Genomic DNA, 21,058 nt, shown 5'->3' with positions numbered 1-21,058 from the left:
TTAAAAATAAGGTGGTAAATGCTGCTATCATATTCTCAGCAGCAGTAATTAGCAGTTAATTATTAGTGATGAAGATACATTGTTGCAGTGGGAAAAACATGAATAAGTAGAATTTGGCCAACACTCTGAGTGCTATCTAAATAATTAATCCATCATGGCACTGTTTTGCGTTAGATAAATAAGCATGACTGTCCCTATCTTACCAGACTAGCGAACTGCAGAAGGCAGCTGGTGCCCAAGATGTTATCTACAAATCAGTGGCAAAATTGGAAGCCTGAAGTCTCTGTTGTGTTGATTCCCAAGCCTCTTTTGTCCCACTCATCCAGAGCCTCTCAAAGGTAACACCAAGAACTTCATTTGTCACCACTTCCAAAACCGTGTTCTTCAAAAAAACTCTCAAATTAACAGCCCAGCCTGACAGAGGCCATGGTTACATGTGTGACCACTGTGACTCTATGTGTGATAACAGCAAAAATTCACTCAAAAGCTGTATCGCTGCCTTCTAATGCATTGGAATATATTGTGTCCATTTGGAAAGTAAGTCAATGCATTTTGAAGAAGTATGGATTTCAGAAGAATGTTTTGGGCGAGACTTCTGCTGTTGCAAGAGTTCAAATTCTATAAAAAAAATCCAGGTTGAGACGGAACACTGGGGTTCAGGTATCCTCAATCAGGACTGTGATATTGTAGTGATTTTTCTTGAAGAAAAAGACATCTTCACCATCAGCCCTGTTGGTAACTCTTGCCAGTAAGTTCCTTAACACTTAAGTTACTGTGTTTGCAGTAAAGTCACTGGAACATTTAACATTTTTTCAGTAATATTTTGCTTCTGTTCAGCAGAGATGCTTTAAAAATCTGAAGTCTCTATGAAACAGGACTGTTTGACAGTTTAAGTGCATACTTGCTGCCTTCTACCTAGGAAATCATGTTCTTAAGGTTTTAAAAATTGTTGTGCTTAAATAATTACAGTACACATGACCTAATAACATCACCAACTTTCTGCAGAATCTTCAACCCTAGTTCAAGCAAGTACTTCCTCTGTGTCTAACTGAAGGTGGCAAAACTACATACCAGACTAAGGTTTGCAGTGTTGTGATCTTAAATATATATATATGAAATTGCAAATATATATTCACAAAACAAGAAAATGTAGCTGATGAACCTAAGATGAACCAGCTGAACCTAAGTATCATAAGGGAATTCTTTGTTAGCTTCTTTGTAATGTAGATGTTGCTTTTTAGTGAGCCTGGGTTTTTTTTAATGTTGAGCTGGTGAGAGTCCTGTGTTTAGCTAGCAGCCAATACATTGCCAAATTTCTGTTGGTGTAACTTCTCAGTGTAGTAGGTTACAGTACAATTAGACAGCTGACAGCTTAGTGTAATTTCTTTACATTCTCTTCTCACATTCCTGCCATCTTGTCCTGGGATCAGAAGGACAGAAGAATTCAGAGGAAGAGTTCAAGAATAGCGAAATAATGACAGCAGAATTAAGGGAAACAAGTGTTTCTTCAGGGTCATCAGTTAACCAGTTACTATGATGGTGCCAAGGATATGCTGCTATTTTAGGCACTGTCTTTCGGAAGAGCTGTAATTTTCTTATGGCTAGTAATCTCCTCTTAGTATCAGTGTTAACCCTAATGGCTCAGTTCAATTCTTCCTTGCAACTTCAGTCCAGTTATATTAATTCCTACAAAAGATTGAATGGGATGTGCATTTAGTGAACTGTTGTATAATGGTGCTATGCATTGTTTAATATAAAATACATCTCAATTCTACATAAGTGAACCATACCATGAAGAAATGCAACACTGGTAATAACTTTATAGTTCAAATTAACCTTTATCTGTGAATTCTACAATACACCTTTGCTTCTTTTAAATTTGAAATGAAATTATTAATAAAGTTTACATATATTCACTTATGTAGGCAATAAAGGATGTTTCAAATTGCCATAAGTTATGGATAAAATATGTGTCATATTTGATGTCCTAATTTTTAAGGAAATTTTTTTTAACTATTTAGAACAGACATTAAGAAAGCAACTGTTGTTATCCCACTTTGCCTCAAAACTAACAAAACTTGTCTTCTAGACTTGATTATATGACAACATATCATAGTGTAAAGTTCTATCCCTGAATAAAATTACTTTTTAAATCAAAAGAAGCTACAGGTAGACGATTATGTGTATACAACATTTTAAACTCACTCATTTTAGGGGGCAATGAAGAATAAAAAATTATGGGATGCAGTGGTAATTTTTGAATTCTCCTCAGTAACCCTGCAAAGACACACCAGGGAGATCACTGTAAAGCATACCTGAATTTTTTTTTAATAGATGGTGACTATCACACTCCACATTTATGAAGAGCATACAGCAAGACTCTTGCTGTATGACTGCACTGTGAGACGAGGATCCCAGATTTATGGATGCCACCAGCATGCTATATCTACTCCACAATGACACCACAGGTTGGAATCCAGCTTTGCACTGAGTTGGGGATAAAAATTACTACTGTCACAGCCCTGGAAACAAGAGATCCATGTGTCTCATTTATACAAATACTTTGTAAATTAGTAGGAATTCAGTTAATGGCTCCAGCTCAATCATCTGGCTCTGCCAAAAGTCTGGAGTAAGGTTTCATTAGGACGCTGTTTATTTCAGCAGAGTGTTGGGGGTTTTTTCAGTAAAATCTTCCTGTGGTTTTTAGAACGACAACTTCCAAATCCTTTTATTCATGCAGGATAAATTCTCAATGGTATTTCATTAATTCATGCCTAAGAGCATTAATATCTCTTCTTAGTGTATTATGTCATCATTAATCTCAACCGCTCCCCATCAAAGTTCTGGCATGTGCAGCAGATCACACCATGGTGCAGCCTGAGTGACTATAAATGCTACTGAAAATCACACAAGCCTCAACTCAGCAGCAAGGAGATTTTAAAGGACTGTTCCATATAATGCACCAGCTGCTGCAGTCATCCTTCTGGGATCCCAGATGGGGGAAGTCACAGTTGCAGAAATTACATTCAGAATAGGTAGTTTCATAAAGAAAATTCTTCTATACAAAAGTTTATGTACTGAACCATTTCTTCCTTGGGTGCACACCACCTTTTGTATGTTGCAGTAGGAGTCCTGGCACAATGTTGACTCTGCACTGCCAACCAGTTCAAAGTTTAGACAGCAAAAAAACACCACTGACCACAAAAACATCAAAGCATGTTAAAAGCTCTGATTGCCAAATAGGGGGCAGTAGGTTAGAACCTGTATGGGCTTTTCTAATGGAAAAACAGAATCTCTGCAGACAGCATTGAACAGCTATCTGGAATAACTGTTTCAGTCCTCCTGTAGCATAAGAATTGTTTTAAAATAACATAATGCTGTTGAACATTTGGCCTTTATGATTGCTTAGAAGAATATTTCCCAAAGGTTAATGAGGGTTTCATGAAAATAATTCATTTTAATTGTCTTTAAATACATCACTTTTGCCATTTTCTTTTGCATTAGCAATATAAATAGAAGCTTCATAGTTTATATTCTTTACACCATTCATTGTTTTAAATATTTCCCTTCTGTTTCCTATTACTTAACTTCTTTCTAAACAAACCCTTGTTTTCAGCCTCCTCCATCTCTCTAATTCCTTTAGTTACCAGTCTGCAGAATTATTCTTTGTCAGTATGGTTTAAAAGATAGGGTAAGAACAAAATTATGAGTGAATTGCTCATGTTGATTTATGGGAGGGAGTTGCATTTTCTATTCTGTGCTCCTCCTGCCCCTGATGGTCTCATATCAGCTTTTGTTTTCATAGGATCCCTTCACAACACACAATTTCACCAGGTGATCGCAGTAAATAATGACCTAAATAGTTATGGTTAATTTAGGGCCTTGCAAAGCCTACAAATACTTCCAATTATTCCCTTGAATGTGTGCCCAACCTAGCATGTGTCAGCATTACCTTTCATCTGCATCACATTGTCCATTTATTCACTTTGTTAACCCAGGTCAATCACAATCTTCCCTAGTTCTGATTAACTGAAGTAATTCTCTGTTAACAGCAAACAGTGCCACCTCTCTTATAGCATGTTCATCCCCATTTTCAGATAGCACCAGCTGAATAGAGTGTTGGGGCACTATACCATTAGCCTTTTGCCATGCTAAAAAAAATTGAACATTTAATCCTGCTTTACCTCTTAGTTTCTCATGCACAACTACTTTAGCTCTCACTTCTTTAAAACTTGTTTGCTTTCTTTGCTTCTTGGTGGGGATATTTTTATAAGGATTTTTTAATTTTTAAATCCAAATAAATTACATCAACCATTCCCTCTAGTCTCAACAGCTGCATGATTGACTTAATTTTAGAGGCACGATTTCCTTGCCCTGAGCAGTTACATCTCTTTTGGCAATGTTTTTCCTGCACTTTGTGCTTAAATGTGGATATGCTACATGTCAGACCCAAAAAACACTTAACTGTTCAAAGTGAAATTTAGGCACTGAAATCCCAGGTACACAGGCAGAAGCAGAATTGATTCTAACGTTGAAGACATTTATGTTTTTGTCACTGAAGACTTTTTATCATTTGAAGTTTAGTGCCGGCGTGTTTGCAGCCATGCCATCCCAGCAGAATGCGCCAAGGCAAGCCAGCCACGTGAGCAGAGTCACTGCCTTGTTGTGCTTACCAGTGCAGCCTCTGAATGCCACAATCCAGAAATTAGGTTAAAAAGGAGCTCCTTCTCTCCCCTGCTGAAGCTACAGCCCTGAAAATAAGTACAGTTTGTCTGGAGAGAAGACATAAGCCCCTTGAGTAACTTTGCAGTGTAAACGCCACCACCAGAGCTCTGTGGCACCCATGGATCTGCCCCCACTCCAGCTGGATCACTGCAGCAAGAGCTGCATTTGACAGTCTTTCCAAATCTCTGTGACCCCATATGTATCCCTTTGCTGTGGAAAACAGGCTGTAAAAATTTCTCTCAGTTCTTTTTTTTTTCCATCACATGGCAGCTGAAGGCTCTGACCATGCCACATTTACTGTTTCTTTTGAGAGGGTCACGACTCCTGCCTGTAGAAATTCAAAAGCTCCTCAGGTTTTGTCCTGATGTCCATCATGCTCATAGGGCTGCATGAAGCTGCAGAAGGGCCACCCTGCAGCATGTTGGCAGCACCGTCAGTGCCAGGTGCCCTGCAAAGTGACATGGAGGTGCTCTCCAGCCAAAGGTGGCCAATGCCCCACCGGGGTGCACGCAGGACCCTCCACTGGCCACACACAGCTCTGAGCTAAGGAACTCAAAGAGTAGCCAGCCCTCGTTGTGCATGAAGGCCTGCCTTGTTGTGCTGGTTTAAAGGTAAACTGGCAGGAGACATGAACCCAACACAAAAGACATTATAAATCAGAGTTACAATTTAATAATAGTATTACAATAAATGCAGTGGCACAAAGAAAAATTAGTTTTAACCCACAAAACCCAGAAGTATGACCCAGCACCCTGGGGCACAAACGCAAAGGGGTTTGTCAGCCCCTGTGCTGAACCCCACGTGGTTCCCCCAAGTCCAAAGTAAAAAGAAGTGAAAAACCTGTTGGTGCAGCTGACGGTTGCAATCTGGTGAAGAGTGGTGATCGCAGTCTGGTTGAAAGTGGTGGTCTTCTCCTATAGAAGTTCTGGTCCTCCTCTGGATCTGACAAGTGGTTCCCTGAGGTCTTGAAACTCCCAGATTATGTACCCTCAGATCCAGGTGGGAGCACCTAGTACCTCCCCCAGGACGTGGAGTCACACAGTGGGTGATCTGACTCTGAGTCATGGGGTATTTTGGGATTGTTGCTGGCCCATTAGCAGACACACCCCCTCAGGCTGGGTGTGAAGGTTCTAACTACTTCCTGGAGGGGAGTTATCACAGCTCTTATCTCACAGGTGTCTTTCACACCCTGAGGGGTCAGGTGTGCCCTGAGCAGCTCCTGCAAATGGTCCACTGTTCTTGGGAAATAAATAGAGGGGGTAGAATACATAGCTTTGGTCACCCCTTCACAGTGATAAACTGGTCCCGCCTGCTGAACTAGGACACTTGTTCAGTGCCTGTGCTGAGTGACAGCAAGGCTACGGCCACAAATGCTGGTCTGAGCTCTAAGCTCTCCATTTTTCTCAGGCAGGAGGAGCTTAATGTGAATTTACTGCTAAAAACCTTTCTGAGGAAAGAATCAGCTGTAGCTGAATTGACTGATGACAGGGTTATCTCCATGAAAAAGCCCAAATGCAAGTTTATACAAAATAGTAAAGGTTTTCAAGCACGTTAGAGGTTGTTGGAAGAGCCTGGACTTTTTTTCAACAGCTGGGGTGCAAGAGAATACAGACAGGTGGAGAAGAAAATAAAAGGATACTATAAATGAGGTGCAGAATATTGTTGACCTTTCTCATTTCTCTCATTTAAAGCACCACTAGCTATTGTCCCTTCAAGGCAAGACAAAAAAATCTCAGTGGTGTCAATCTGTCTGAGTAATTTGATAAAATACTTCAGAGAAGCTTTTCTAACACAAACTTGTTGGTTCATGTTTATGGCCTTACAGAAAGTAGTCTAGAAATCCACCATTCCAAGCATGTCTTAAAATTTTCAAAGCACACATTCAAAACAACTTACTTCAACGGACCAAAAGGCTGTCACTCACAAAAAACACTGAAAATTAAGGAAACAGTCAAAACTCTTAGCAAGAGAAAGCTGATTAGGGATTTGCCTTAGCATAGGCTTCCTAAAAGTTATCCAGGCAAGTTTTCTAAAGCTCTGAATACCCCTAAGAACAAGGCTGATTGGTACCAGCAAGGCAGTGTTTCCCATCTAGAGGTGCTGTTAATACACACAGTACTGTACTCCACGGCACCGCTTAAGGAATCTGGTCTTTGTCCATTCTTAGAAGTTCTAAAAATATCTGGAGAGACAATGTTTGTCTCATATTTAAAAGATTACTGTCCAGAGTGAATCCTAAAAGTGAGCAAAAGTTTAAATAAAAATGGCACCTATATGTAAAGGCCAGCCTACAAACAAAAATGCTCCTACAAAGTGCTGTGTAATTTAATGCAGACCTTTCATGATCCAGTTCATGGTGAACATGCAGAAATTGCCGCAGATGCAGAGAGCACATGAAGCTAAATTCTGAATAGTCTGACATCTAAAGTAAGCAGGTAGCTGCTGCAGGAGTTTGTTCTAGGTCTCAGCAAAAGTTTGATGTGAATTAGCTAGCACTTAGGAGATTACTCGGTCTCCCCACGTCAAGATAAGAACATGTTATTGGCTGCTTGTAGTTAGAAGTGTTCTAATTGGGTCAACTTGATTATTGTTCTGTGGTTTGATAGGTGCTGTATGTAAAGTAATTTCAAATACTAATTTTTAGATCTTTTCTGTGAACTAGTAAATCAAGTGTAATTTATTAATGGAATTATTCTTTTCTTTCTTAATGCTTCTTCCCTCTAGTTTGTAACTTCAATTAGAACCTGCTATCTGTTTGCAATGGTAACAGTTGTGACTAGAGTACAGATGCAGAGATTCATCTCATATTGCCACTTTGACAATGATCTTCCTGGCTGTACATCTGAGGATACCATCCCTTAATGCTTTATTTCACTGCCACACTGAGCTTCAGACTCTAAACACTTTCAACCATCCAATAATGCATTTTCAAAAGACTAGAAACTGTACAAAAAATAGCTTCATTTGAAGATAAATATCTGCCTGAAAAGGTTATTCAGCCCATCCAGATTTCTTTTTTATTACCACAGATTTTCCCAAGACAGTGTTGTTTCTTGAATAATTATTGATCTAAGCAATTGTGTGCTAAAGCAGTTTGATTCACTCGTTAAACATACACACAGAAAAGTGCTTGGTTGCCCTGGTAAAAACAAATAACTGTTCTTATTTCTGTCCATTCCTCAACCCTTCCATAAAATATGATGATTACATTGAAATGTAATCAGTTAATATGTGATTAGTGTTTTTCAGGAAAAGAAAACATCAAATGTATTTCTTTGGAGCAGGGGAAAAAGGATCTGCAAACCTGTTGAAATAACACTAGCCTCATTTGGTTTCTTTCTTTACACAGATTCCTAAGTTTCAGTGATTTCCAAGGAGTCTTCTAGCAACTAGTTTCAATTATTGAGGTTTTAAAGCTTATCACTTATTATTTAAAAGGCAGTTAAATGTCTCCCTGACGCCTGATCCTGTCAGATCTTGGAAGCTCAGTAGGGTCAGCCCTGGTTACTACTTGAATGGGAGACCTCCTGGGAGTACCGGAGGCTGTAGGTTCTAGTCCTGAGAACTTCACTATCACCGTCCAAGCTCACTCGGCTGCGGCAGATGAACCTCAGGAGTTAAAGGGTGGGGCCAGTTCGGCCCACTCTGTGCCTCACCTAAAACATCCACTGTTCAGGCTGGAAGGGCACACCCATGTGGGGAGAGCCCTTCCTAAATCTTTGTTTGTGAAGCCGAGCCATGATGATGACTTATTATTTAGATAAATTTTTCCTTTCAATAAAAACTAATTCCTTTTTCATAATGTGATACAGAAAATTGATTAAATGTATGAGGAATAGAATAGTTTTCAAGGTTTGTGTTCACTGCAGTGACACAGACAGACTGCTCTTAAAATGGTCTGTGCACCTGGTGTAAGAGTCAGGGTTACAAAGGTGTCCATTAGCAAATGTTGCAAACTAAAGGATCCTTTTTTGCACTGACTTATGTATTCCATGAATGGTACAAAGTTGCATTTAGCCTCACAAATTTACATCTCTTCAGCCACCCAGCACCACATGCTTACAGAATGCGTTCTGCTGAATGAATGGTGATCATGCTTAAAGCAGGAAGGGGAAAGGGTTCCTGCTTATCAAATATTTGGTCTTTGGTTGTCTTCACAAACAGGACAGAGGAATAATCTAAAGCGACTCTGAGTGACAGGGCAGCTCAGCATGCTGCTGCCTGCTTTGTGCCACAGCATGAAGTACTAGAGTTTACATTCTTGGTGAGAAAAAAGTGGTAGCTCCAGACAAATGAAGGCTTAACAGCTGTAAATTGGCTCAGAATTCTGCAATTTATTGAGTCCTGGGTGCTAGAGGCACCACGACTTCTGCATAGCCTGGTCTAGTGAAAGTTGCCTGCCCATGGCTTGGGGGTTGGAACTAGATAATCTTTAAGGTCCCTTCCAAGCCAAACCATTCTGACTTAATGGAAGCACCCAGTTGAAAAAAGCCAGTACTGGGAATGAGATTTAATTCTCTAAATCCTACATTTGAGAGAGCAGGAAGACACCTGGTTGGCTTTGGTGTATTATGGAAAAATACTGTGGCCTTCAGGTACAACCCTGTGAATATTTTTTCTGAAATACTGAAAGATTATCACAGTCATTTCATTGTAGTTACGAGTCAGTACACAAGCAGGAGTTCTGCTACAACAGGGAGTGGCAGAGCATACAGAATATGCCCAAATAAGTTTTTGACTCAATTTACGCCAATACAAAATTAGCATATTTTGATTGAGGTCTGTGAGGTTTTTCCAGTCCTGCACCAGTTAACAGGAACAGAGTGAGGTTTGCTGTCTGGTGCCATCTATTTCCTGCCATTTCTCTCTGTTGCTCACCCCCTCTGTTTTATTACCTTATCGCAGAGCCAGGGCTGTTCCACATCCATGCACTCCTTCTTGTAGCATCACTGCTAAATTTAATGCTCACTACTTAATCAATTTTCTCTCAACAGGTAAAGAATAATTGAACAGTTAGGGGGTGGGGAATGACAAGATTTAGTGTGTTATTTCCTCGCAGGAAACAAGACAACTCACCCATTTATATTTATGTATAATTCAATTTATACCATTAGCCAAATGACCCTAAGAGTAAAGAAATCCATGTCAACCCATCCAGTTGGCAGAAAATAACAGGTACCATGTACTCCAAGCCCAGCACTGGGCCACAATAAATAAAAGTTTCAACCAGAGGAAAAGGAGAGAGAAACAGCAGAAGACAGGAACTTTTACAGCATATTTCTTTGTTGCAATGTTTTGTTCTGCCATCAGCACCAGAATGTTGTTCATGACAGTAAAGCCCACAGTGGAGTCCTGGCTTTAGTTAAATCAATGTCAAAAGGTTCTGCTGACTTCAGTGAGACTGTGATTTCTCTTCTGAATCATTAAGAGAATCTTTTTGTATTTCAGTTTGTTGATTCTTAGAATTGAGTGATGGAATTAAACATTAAGGCAAAAAAGACCTCAATTTCCAAATTTATTTTGAACCACAGAAAAAAATGCTTTGCTTCTCTTTCCTACTTGTAACCTTGTTCCATATGCATCACCCCCAATAAGTGCTATTTCACAATGGAGAGTGTGCACTGCTTTTTGACCACTAGATCAATACCTGTCTAAAAGTATTTATTCACCAAAAGGGCTCTGATCCTTTTCTTTGTCACCCTTGAACTTCTGTTCTGCTCTTGAATTTTTTTTTTTTGCTTTTTGACACAGTTTCTTCTTTTATTTCCTGGCTATTGCTAGCCTCTAATACAATGTTTTTCAGTTCTTTGCTCTTCTTTGCTCTGACATTTATTATAGAGTATACATCATAGCTTTTCCACTTGTCTAATCAGAGGGTTGGTCCGGCACTGAAATTGCAGCTGTTTTAAAATGCTACCTATAAACACACACTTTATCTTCAGCTCCTGTTCAAAGCAGCTTAAAGGAGACAAGAAGATGATGATCAAAATAGGAAATGGAAAAGACTGATGGCAGCCTTGTTTTATAGAAAGAGAAGAAGAATAGAAGGGCAAGCAAGACATAAAGGTAATCCACTCTCTATTGGAATAAGACAGAAGTTATTGTATCATACTTCTGTAAATGTATTCAACCGAACAACTTATATTCTGACTAGCAAAGTCTGAAATGATGAAAGAAGCTGGGAAAAAAAAGGGATATTAAATAAGCCCTGGATAGTTGACTGCAATATTCACAGCCTTTGGAATCCTTTATCTCTCCTGCAATTGGCCAATGACACACCATTTGTCTTTAGAGGAGCTTGTGCTTACATCCAGCTGTCTGAAAAACAAATAAACCATGTTCACTGTCAGAAGAGACATAAAACCTGTATTCTTAAAGCACTATCTGGAGCAAGAAAGGCAGTCGTTCACTTGCTCCAGTCCAACTGAAAGCTTTTTACACAGATGGAGATGCAACAGGAAAATTAAGACAGTCACCCTTTTGACAACTTGGAGTTGATGTCCCTTCTTTGAATCAGCTGGGAAGGATTTAACAACAGATCCTTCATCTTCAGGAGAAATAAGCCAAATACAGCACCACTGGGTGCCCAGTACATATTGCCAGTGCCCCCCTCCTGGGCCCAGACAAGAAATGACCATCAGAATGGCTGGTTTTGGAATGTATCATAAGAGATGTCTCTTTTACCTCATGTCCCAGATTCTATGTAACATACATCTCATCTGAGAATTTACCTGCTGCAGCTTATTTTAAAAAATGGGTAACAGTGTCTGATTTCACATTCCAGACAACATAATCTTTACCTGTACCCTGACCTCACTTCTCCTTATGCTGATGTGCTTCCAGAGGCTACTAACCTCTGCTCTATTGCACAGAGGTAGCAGCAGTTACAGCTCAGATTTTGACATAAGACACATATAAATTTGGAATAACATTTGAAGTGAATATTTGTCAATGTAGCTGAAAGAATAAGAATTTTTTTTCCAAAGGGTAACATTTCAGCACATCTATGAACTTGACATAAAATGGGAACTTTGACAGTGCTCTCTAAAATAACAAAGTGTATTAATTCACTTTACCAGATCACTAGTGGCAGTTACCTATTTCAGCCTTAGCAACTAGTCATATTGATATAATTGCAAAGAGTACATGGTGCACACCATATGATCAGAAGCATATCATATACTTGAAGTGTAAAATGGTCCAACAATAAAATCAGAATAAATGTATTGTTTAGTTATTGGCACAACTGGTGCATTTATAATTGCATCCAAATAGCTCTGACTATGAAATGAATGCCTGTGCATAATTTTTATTATGTGGTGGGTATTGTTTTTCATTTATTAAGCCATAGCTTAAAGCCACAGAGAGGAATATTTTGAACTACAAATATATTGTAACTTCTACTATTTTGTGGGGGCTTTTACTGGAGGTGTGTGTAGAAGGGATAATGAAAACCTTTTATCTATGCTTGTCAGACACTGTGATGAACAACTGCATAGAAAAAAAGACAACTACCTTCCCAAGTAACTTGCTGTATTTTCTGCTCAAAGCCTTGAAAGATTAGATAAATTGAGATATGAAATCTGAAAAGTTATCAGATTTTTTTTCTTATATCATCTTTCCAGACTCCAAAGACAATTGCAGTTAATGAGCATGTTGCTTTTGATTTAAACAGGCTTGAAGTCATTATTTTGCTGTTGCCACTTCAGCCTCTTAATGCTCTTTGCTTATTTGCCACTCTCACGTTATTCCTCGTCTAGAAGTGTCGACTGTAAACTTTCTGGCAAGTGACTACATCTTTCCCTGTAGGAACAGAAAGGAAAATAGATATTGACAACCTAAATACAAACAATGATGTGCCATTATTTGCATTCATTGTCTGACACTCCAGCAACAAAGTCCGAACAGTCTTAGTATCTTCTCCAGTCGGCATAACAGGAAAAGTTCATTAAGTCAATGACTTTGCCAAAAAGAGCCAACAGTCTGGTGTCTTACAGAACTGCAGGATTAAATGACATTGCAGTGGTGTATTGAGGTGTGTGTGAATTATTAAACATTAATTCATTAAACAGTACTGTAAGAGGAGAGGGCAGGCACATCACCATTTTATACAACCTCTAGATTTCTGTCCTTGTATACCACAGCTGCTTTCTTTCCAAGTTTTCTTTCATTCCAAAGTCAGGAGCAAACCCAGGTATGTGTTACCAGCCAGAAATGTACTCCTGGTTTGTGCTGTTCTCTAAGCTTGTGCAGTCACAGTGTCTAATGCAACACAAATGACTTGAAGCACATAATATCCACTTGTAGCCTAGCAGCTTTTCTCCTCTAGCAATAAATTTACCACAGCTGACCTTGTATGAGCCTGGTTTTAAAAGAGAATAGCAATGAGAACACTGTCATATATGGACCTCCATTCTACTGCTGTAGAAAGCAGCTATTGAAGACAGTAAAAGTTCTAGCACTGTATCTTTTACTTTGCTTAAAACTTGATTTTCCACCACTTGTCTGTTGCAAACTATCACACCCCCTGTCATCTCGAAAGAAATATTGAAATTACTTAATTCTCAATAGATCTGTTAAGAGAGAAATCCCTGGCTTTGGATTTAAAGGGAGCTCAACCAATTTGATCACCCAAAACTTGAACAAAAAACCCCAAAACATTGTGCAATCCATCCATAGACCACTAAGAGACAAATTTCAGCCCTGTGGTGCTTAGGACCCCATTATTAATAGTGTTCTGTAGGCTACAAGCTGATTTGTCCATATTATTTCAAGGTGACTGCATTTTTATGTAGCATATGCCTAACACCATGGGTATGATTACTACTACCATGTAATGCCAGTTTTCATGGGTAATTAATTGATAAATGAGAGCCAGCTCCTTCTTAGCTGCTACGTAAGTTCTTTATTAACACATTTAATTCAATAAAGAGTAGGACAGTACAAATCATAGTGAAGGACAGAGGACCAGTATGTTGGGTTTTGTACCCTGAGTTCTGCAAAGCTCAGGAACAGGGCTCAGCTCATTGATTCTCTTACAATGGGTTATCTGCCTTCAGGAAAAAACAAGAAGTAAAACCAACAGACATTGTTCTTTTCCCAGAAAAACTTAAAACTAAGATGAGGAAATGACAGAAATGTCAAAGGCCTATCCTTTAAGGTTATTCACTATGGCTGCAACATTACGTGAGGAAAGTTAATGCTCTGAACATAACATGAGTCCCTGAAAAATAAACATTTACCAAAAGGAAGAAGGATGACAATAAAGTAACAAAAATCACAGAGAAAGAAATAGAAACAAAAACTTGGGAAAAAAAAAAGAAAGAAAAACCAAACTACAAACAAACCAACCAGAAAACAAACATTGGAGCATGCTGACTAAGGAGAGTGAGAAGTGATGCAGTAAAATAAGCACAAGGATTTGTCCAGTGAGGAAGGATATGAAACAGGTCCTCCTTCTGTGGTGTGAAGAACAAAGAGCTGATGGAAATCTTTGTTGTAGCTAATTTGGTGTATTTGAAAGTAAACCAATCCCTTCAAATTTCTAATAAAAATAATCTATTAACCTCAATATCACAAAAGCTCCTCTTTAGTTTTGTGAATTCAAGTTCAATTTTGAAAAGGGAGTACCTAAAAACATTTGTTTTATTGATGTTGTTGAGAAGAGGTTTCACAACAGCTGCATAAAACTACTATAAAATGAAGGTATAAATGTATGCATTTCTAAACTATACTCCCGACAAAGCTAACTACAAGTCATGTTCTTACCTGGACAACTTGTAAAGAAAGTCTCCCCTAACTGTAATTCTATACCGAAAGAATAATATAAAGCTTACCTAAATGTTCTTTATTATAAAATAAACTGAATTACTGACCTTCTGACAGAGGCATCTGCAAGAGGCATCTATCTGATTGAGGTTTTGGTAGAATGCCAAAATGAAAGAGCTACATTTTGAAAGGTGTCTTTACTTCGAATACTTTAAAATATTTGCTGCAATGAAAAGCTATTGGCCAAATTCTTGCCGGTGTCTTTATTACAGTCCTGCTAAAATATCATGGCACTATTAATTAGAAATTATTGTAACCTGACTCAGATTTAGGAATACAGTCAGGCAACTATTTAACATCAACCTTCTAGAGCTCTTCACTGATTGTTTCAATATCAAATAAATGATAATTGAAGCAAGGAATTTCAATGAATTACACTTTTCTTTTTTTTTTTTTTTTTTGGAATTCCTATGCAAAACAGAATGAATACAGATTACGTGTAATTGTGTTTTCTAATTCTGGTCTTGATTTTGAATTCTTGTTTTACCTTTCTTTACTGAGATATGTCAGACTCTCTTCTCATATACATCTTCAAGCTTGTGGGGAGATTCAAAATCACAGTTATTCTGCTGTATTAATCCACAGAATACAGACAAGTTTAATGTGTACTTAGTGGTATAGCTCAGAAGTGAAGACATTTGGGAGAACACAGCCCTCACATACCAGAAAAATCTCCCTCAAGACTTTTGTTTTAAACACTTTTCCAGAATGATGAGACAGATGCTTTCTCTAATGATTACTTTGTTTAACTGTTCATAATCTCTTCCCTGGAGCAATTTGTCTGAACAGAGACTTGGACAAGCAAGTCTCTTGTACTATGTTCTAGATCAAAGGCTGTGAGGAAAAGTCTTTCCACAGAGAGAGGATGGACCGGCATAAGTGCCGAGAGCAAACTGGGGACGAGGTCTCTGGGGCAAATTTGTTTTAAAGGTTTTAAAGATTTTTAAACAGCTGCTTCCCACCATGCCCTCAGTAAGCTTCAACTTCAGGAACAGCTGGGAGAAAGCCACAGCTTAGTTTCACTCTCACAGGGCAAGTCTCCAGGGCTGTTTAATTACAGCTGAGATTTCTCTGCCCCTGTAAGACACAAGGAGAAGCCAAGCAATAAACAATGAGAATAATTCTGTGCTTAAACAATGGTATCTAGTGTCATTTTAGACACTGAGTGAAGACATCTGCCCAGAGAGCATCCCAGATGGGACTTTAGGGGGCCATTCTAAGGCACAGAGCAACTGCTATTACATGTCTAGTTCCTTTAAATAGAATACAGAAATTTACAATGTTTCCAGATTTATTAGTTGAGGCCATGATCCTTAAAACATCACAGAATATTTAATATTAATCACAGCAAAATGATATGCAAAGATAAGGACTTGCACTCCTGCTGATTTCAAGACATGAGTAAAACATGTAACACTGCTTGTGAGGCTCACAGTTTTCAGAAAATCCAAAAGACTTCCATTTGTTTAATCTCATTTTAGAACATCTTGCCTCTCAGACATTTTTCTGTTAGAGAAACACAACCTTATGAAGAGGTTTATCAAAAAAAATGTTAAATATTACAACCTTTTCTGTTTTATATTCAAATACATTGTCCTTCTACCAACTAAGGAGATAATGATAAAAATCCTTTCATGTTTGTATTTAATTCTGTGGTTTAAATTGGAAATATTGTGAATGATGAATCTTCATCTTTGTTTCAACCACATCTATATTCTTAAAGGCATAAAATAGTTACCATACAAATGCTATACCATACTATCCCATACCACAGAAATACTGCCAAATTAAAAACAAAACAAAACAAACAAAAAAACCCCAAACATATTAACATATTACAGGTCAGTGTCAAAACTAAATACAACATATAAATGTGTATTTACACATATCACTTTTAAAGTCCCAGCCTTTCTTCTCAAAACATCAGCAGCTTCTTTAATGTCCATATCTCCCAGGACTGTCACTTGCAAAAGGTCTGGCACACACAAAGTGGAAACAAACAGAAGGGTGATGGGAAGGTGTAAAAAGTGGTACAAAAGGAACAGTTACCTTCTGAAGTCCTAGTAAAACTGGAAGTGGTTTAGAGAGACTGAAAAATCTTATAATTTACCTACTCAAAGAAAGACCCAGATCACTCGAGTTTCTTAATAAACCTTTTCATCTACAGAGTTTGGGAATAAAAAGTAATCCTGAATCAATGTACTTGCCTGTACTTCTGGAGTTCAGGAGCAGCCAAGGAGGAAAACAGGCACTCTTCCTCTCCTGCAAGTTGCATCTTTCCAAGTTAATCTGCTTTTCCATACGGACTCAGGTTACTTCTAAGTGTCATCTGAGTCCTCCTCAACCAAAAGCAAGTATTTGAAAGTACAGTTTTTTATTCCAATCCCCCTCTCTAAAATAAGTGGTTTAGAAGATGATAACAAGACCTACATGCCTGCTCTCCTGCTTCTGCAAACTATGCTATGGCAACTCCTTCTCCTGTTGCCACCAGAGCAAGCTGAAAAAATGGACTCAACCTTTGTTCTTCATCATGAAGCAGAGAAGGGTCCTCTGTGAAAGATTAGCTAGGTGTGCTCTTGCCACCTTCCACTCTATTTAAGAACAATATGAAACAAGACAGATTTTAATTATTCTGGTATCTTGAGAATCTCAGTTTTCATTTCTATCTTTCCCTTCTATACTAATTTTATCTATTAGAGTATAGGAAAATTTTAACACCAATCTTGGGCTGCAAAATAAATCCTAGGCTAAAAGTATTGATTACTTGGCACTCATTGCTGACAGTGTCAAATACGTGAGGAAGAGGAAAACCTATCTTGAAAGCATAGTTACAAATGTTATTTAAATAAAATAAACTGAAAAATGTCAAATATTACTGTAAGAGAAGGGGTTGGACTGTATACAACATTACATTGCCACTGGACTTCTTGAACCTGTGTCAAATGCTAGAAATAAATTTACTTTTAGCTGCAATTAAAAATTCCTTTTTTTCAGATAACATTGCCACCAGATAAAAGCAGATCTGTCAATCTTACAGGTGGAAAGAACTAAAAAGTCAGGGCCATTGAGAAGATAAGAGGCTGGACTTAACTCTTCAGGAAGATTTTTCAATAGGATGCTCCTGTTCTGAAGGAATTTATCTATTCAGGCTACAATCATTCTCTAATACAAACTGTGTTGTCTGTGTTTTGTATGACACTTTCAGAAACATATCAAGATACATCTGCTTTGCCTTTGACTGTTCTGATGGATTACCAGAGGTGCCTATACCCACTGTATATATCTATATATATATCTATATCTATATATCTATATATCTATATCTATATATATATATATATAAAATACATTTGTATACATGACTTGGGATTGATGTATTTTTGTTGTTGTTGTTGTTTTTGGTTTTGTTTCTTTGTTTGTTTCTCAGGAAAAAAGTAAATCTATTATAACAGCAGAACTTTCAATTCCAGTATCCAGGAGTTCCCAAACAACTTATGTGATACCAGTTTGTGGCCAAAAATGCTACAGTCTTAGAATCCACTTCATAACAGTGCCACCTTAGTTCTTAGCCACAATAGGCCAAACAGCAGTGCATAAGAGGTGATGGTCATCCCATGCTTACAGTGGATACAAGTGTAGACAGTTTTCAAGTCACCTGTAGCTCAATACAATTAAATGAAATTCAGTGGTACACAGACCACATATAGGCTGCTTACACAGGACTAACATTTATTCAGCTTGCTGCTGAATAATAAAATACATGAAAAAAACAAAGTTCAGAAATGAGGACAGTTTTAATTAATATATGGTTTACTACCAATTTCAGAAGTATGATTTTACACTTTAAGATATTGGCCCAATAGGCTCCACAGTCAAGGCTTCTGCTTTCAATACTGAGCTGTTGTTTGGATGTGTTATTTTTTCTGATTTCATCCAGCCTGAAACTGAAACTTCCAGGGTTGGTAGCACTGAAAACACAAATTAAACTTTGAAAAATTATGTTAGTGGAAAATAGTCACTCTCATATACCACAGCTTTGGTTTCAGCCAGGCTTTCTTGAACAGTCTCAGTTTAACCTTTTATATCCTATATTTTCCATTCTTCATATATTCTTAAGGGGCACCACCACAGGTTAACTGGGTTGCAGACTCTGAAGGCATGAACATAAGATAACTGTACCACACAAGAAGAATGTTCCCAGGATAAGTATATCTTACACCCTGCATTTCCATGAATAATAGCTACCTCTGAATTAAATAGCTCATTGCTGGTAGCTGTATAGTCACAGTGCTGGGCACTTACATGGACTCAGCAACTCTGATGAGGAACAGAACATATTTTTTCTGTCAAAGGCCCTCTCTACAGACACTGTGCTATTTCTTATACTAGCAGTATCTTATTTGTCATTGTACAGCATCACTCTGCCACACAATTATATTTGTGTGATTATGAAATGACATAAGGGTAAAGGGTTTGCTACTGATCAAATACAGAGGGCAATGCCAGACTCCACTGTGGTTAATTTAGCACAGTCAGTCTTATGAGGCTGCTGTATCTTCAGGGCAATTTTTTAAGCAATAGAAATGCAATCTAGTGAAATAACTGTCACAGAAGGATGTAGTAAAGCATTGATGGCAGCATAAGATGACCACTTAGGTCTGGAAGATCTCTCCATCAGTTCCTGGGTTTCCTAGGCTCAAAGTTGTATATAATTTAAGTTATTCATATATGAAACTCTAAGATTTTGAACACAGCCCTTATTTTCATGTAAGAGTAAACTAAAAATATCTACATCTAGAAAATCACCAGGAACTTAGCAGAAGCTGCTGCTTCCATCCCATTCCAGCATTTCCAGTACAGGTTACTGGATCCAAGCTCAGGCCGTCTTTTAGTTTACCAGGAGCTGAGACACCCAGTCTTCCCTGACCTGGGGATCATAATAGCCCTTCCACTCTTCAAAGCCAATATCCCCAGGAAGACAGAGTTGTACCTCTGAGAATAAGAAGAGCTAAGATCTTTACATAGACTGTGAAATCAATGGGTCCAGTGAGACATTGCTGCTTGTGGCTTCTGATCCAACCTGAACTCTGTGACATCCCAGCTGCTACACCTGATTTCAGGACTAAATTCTCCATTCAACTGCTGCTTCATATACACTAAGAAAAGATCACAGAACAAATAAAAGATTACACATCTAGCAACTGTACTAATATGTTTCCTATTAACTACTCTCCCCTCTACCCCTAAAAAGCCTTCTAACTCCTGGTTTCCTCTCAGCTTGTAGGGAATTGTGCTGATACAAGCAAAGAGGCAAATAGCAGCAATCATTTGCTCTCTTGCATTGATTCTGCCACAGAGAAGCACAAACAAAGCCTTCAGATGGCCTGATCCAACTTCTGTCTGGAAAGCCATCCCCATTCCTCACTAAGTACATAAGTAACATATGTCTAAAGAAAGGTCAAACATCTGTCTGTAAGATGTACATAATCCTACACAAACCCACCAATTCATCATCCTTGAGCAGCTAATATAGATATTTTACTATTAAGGATTTAATTTTTTAGTTCAGCTAGGATTTCACATTAGTTAGTCCAGGAAACCTAGCTGGGGAGGGAATTGCAAAGACAATAGCAGAAGCTGTATCTGTATAAATTGCTTCTGTAAATCTCTGTACGAAGTTATACATCCTGAGTGCTCAGGGAAAGCAACCACGATAAAGAGCATCTGGCCTGTGAGTAGCTGTAACACAATGAACTCTTTAAAGTGACAACCCAAATACGGCAAAGGGCATTGCTTAGATTGAGCCCACATGCTACTCCTGTTAGTAGATATGCTCCACAGAAAATGAAAATTAAACTGAACAGTTTGGCAGAGTGGAAATCTTGTGAAAATCTTGTGCAATAAAGGAAATTAATTTGAATATGGGAGGACAAAGTAAGTCAAAAAGTGGTTTAATGGTCCTATAGGATGGTCCAAACCCTCAAAGCTTCCAAGATGGGAAATATTTAGCATTCTGCCACTCCAAAAAAAATCACTTTCTTGGACTAAAGACCCAGCTTCATCTTCTGGGTCACAAGTTTCTTAGAAAGCTGCATGAAAAGGATGGCATGGAAATGGTCTGGGTCCTGGGAAAAATTTTTTTTCTTGTCACATGTAGACCTAAAGCACCCGTATGCAAAAAAAGAAAATTGAACTTCGTGAGGTACAGGCCTGCAGAAATAACCAAATACTGTTTTTATCTGTGCTTAGGTAGGAGAGAAGGAACGAGAAATGGTCATATATTTTGGTTCTGCAGTCAGAAGATATGCTGTAGCCAGGCTTCAAAATGTATTTTTCTCAGCTTTACTTGTATTGTAAGAACAATAGCAACAATAAAGAGAACAACTAGAAAAGATTCTGAAAACATGGCACTGGGGCAGGAGAATGAGGTGCCATACAAAATAAATAAAGACCAGTGAACCAGACCACATCAATAATGTAGGTCAGCAAGAGTGTCTAGGAGTAA

The sequence above is a fragment of the Pithys albifrons genome, chromosome 10 (genome assembly GCF_047495875.1).
Source record: "Pithys albifrons albifrons isolate INPA30051 chromosome 10, PitAlb_v1, whole genome shotgun sequence".
NCBI lineage: Eukaryota > Metazoa > Chordata > Aves > Passeriformes > Thamnophilidae > Pithys > Pithys albifrons.
The sequence above is the reverse complement of the archived record's forward strand: the minus strand, read 5'-3'. Positions refer to the sequence as shown.